This window comes from Drosophila teissieri, unplaced genomic scaffold, assembly GCF_016746235.2.
Source record: "Drosophila teissieri strain GT53w unplaced genomic scaffold, Prin_Dtei_1.1 Segkk121_quiver_pilon_scaf, whole genome shotgun sequence".
NCBI lineage: Eukaryota > Metazoa > Arthropoda > Insecta > Diptera > Drosophilidae > Drosophila > Drosophila teissieri.
The window spans coordinates 368,085-370,448 of NW_025224988.1; the positions used below are offsets into that span (position 1 = coordinate 368,085).

The following is a 2,364-nucleotide window of genomic DNA, read 5'->3' on the forward strand; positions in this document are numbered from 1 at the left end:
TATGCATGTTAAAACCTACTTTTGTTCTTGGCTACTGATTATTATTTATTTAATATTTGTAATTTAAACCCTATGTATATATATAAACACCAAATTGTGTACCCACAGCACCATTCTTACGATATTTCTCACCATGACACAAAGTAAAAACTAGAGAGAAAAAATATTTCACTTTTTTTAAAAGTGTGGGCGTGTGCAAACAGTTTTTTTGGAAATGCCAGTGTGGAAAGGTCACTGTGAAAATGCCGTTCACCCATTAGGAATAAAGGTGTTGGCAAGTTCCTCCAGCAAAGATTATTTTGCACGAGAAATTAATTAAGTGTCGTCTCTTATTCCCAAACAGTATAAAATTGTGGTGTTGAATGACTCCTTCGTCTCCAGAATATTGTCAAGTCAAGTTATTGTCAAATGAATAATCAGCAGGTTTAATTCCAGTTGTTCTTTATTTCTTTCCGGTTTGACAGTTAGCTTAAGTCTGCAACAGAAGGTAAAAATGTTATATTCGTGGTTCTGGTGACGCGAGTCTACTGACCCTGCAGATTTGAGGAATGTCTTCGTTGGTATTTGATGGTATGGACGGAACGTAGTTGATCGCGGTAGCAGGGTTAGGTAGCTAAGTAAAATTTATTTTTACAAATAGGGCATACAGTATGAGGAAAGCCAGGATGACATACGATGTGTAGGTCAGGAATTAAAGATTCTGGAATTATTTTGGTTTTATTTTGCTGAAGTATAGCCAAAGTGTAGTAACATTTTGCTCAGGCTCAGATCTTCCAACGTTGTATTTATTGTTTTTGATAGGTTTTTGATAGGTTTTAGGAAAGGTTAATTTCATATTTTCTTCATGGAATAATTCGGTGTCATCGTATTTGGTTCCTTGTATTACTATAGAACAATTGATGTAATTTTTCTTCAATGATGAATGGTTCGGAGCAACTTGGTTCAGCTCTTGTTTCATTCATGCTGATAATGAAACTACTATTGTCCCGTCTGTGTCGATGATTTTGGCCTCGCAAAAAGGGTTCAATTCTGGTTTTATTTGTTTTTCCTTGTTGTCCATGTTGTTTTCTGCTCTTCTTGGGTCGCAGTAAATGTAAATGCCATGAATTTTCGGACATTTTTCTTGAAAACTCGTAATATGATTAAGCATGTCATCGTACAGTATGTATTTGGAAAGAGTGAGAAAGTTTGTGCCATTGACTTGTAACCTAATTAAATGTGAGAGTTTGTAAAGATATTTATTGAATATTGGTATTTTGTGTTTGTTTGGATTCTATTCCTATGTTGAGTAATCTGTATGTATGCTTTTCTGAATAGATTGAACCACTTTGAAATAAAAACCTGTGCAATCTGTCTAGTGGTTAAACAAAATTTGGAATTATATTGAACTTGGCCAACAAGATGGTTTTCAGAATATTTCTATTATTATTATATTTATTATTTTTAATATATGTAGAATTTGAATTCGTTTGTCTTCCACTACTAATTCCTTAGAAAAACTATTCTAAAAATTGTTAATATATTCCTCTGTTCCTTATTAAAATGATGTGAAACATTGTTATTGATTATTTGTTGCCAACGATTTTTGTAATGGTTTTTTTTTTTAAGTACTTGTCTGAACTTTGTGTTGATAACGGATGAGTAGTCTGCATCCATGTTCTCCGGGAACATTTTTTTAACGACGGTCTATTAAACCTAGTTTTTCTATTCGGCTTGAGGTCAAGGAATCGATTTTTTCTTTTGCATGCCTTACTTTTCTTTTTTAAGGGTATTATTAAGTCGTTCGCGTCTTCATCCTGTAAATCTTGTAGGCTCGGTTTTCAATTTATCGTAGAGTGTTGCGTCCATTTGCTTGGACGTGATGGATTAATAGTATGGATTAAATTTTAATAATTTTATATTTTATTTTCTTTTTTTTGTTTTTATTTTATTATTTATTTTAAAAATTATAGGTATGTTTCTGTATTGAATAACCAAGCATGTCCATTCGCCCTGAATAAAGCCGCAGGTGTTCAATATAAGTTTGGTGGATCAAATTTGTTTTCTGTTGCGTCATCGGTTGTTTGCCCTTAACAAAGCACGGTCCACTTCAACAAACTCAAACGCATTAGTCTCCACCACGCACAGTATGCCATTATGATTTTATTTTAGTTGTTGTCTTGGGCGGGCATCCGCAACAAAGCGAATGTTGCCGGGCTTTTAAAAAATTCGCGCGCAAGTGGTGCAGCTTGGCCAGCGCCAAGACTATGGCTAACAGCTCCCATTAATTGGTAGCATAGTTCAACTACCTGTCATTTAATGTCCTAGAGATCATTAAATTAAGACGCCCTTCATGGGACACTACTGCGCCGATGCCGTAGGCAG

General features: G+C 34.6%; 1 long non-coding RNA gene across 1 annotated transcript; it reads right to left on the bottom strand.

The window, feature by feature from the left end:
- Window positions 1-424: 424 nt before the first annotated feature.
- On the bottom strand, window positions 425-1,308 carry LOC122625535. Its single transcript, XR_006326614.1, has 3 exons — window positions 675-1,308; window positions 533-613; window positions 425-475 (listed from the first exon to the last, which is right to left on the bottom strand). It is a non-coding gene; the product is annotated as an uncharacterized LOC122625535 (long non-coding RNA).
- Window positions 1,309-2,364: the final 1,056 nt, after the last annotated feature.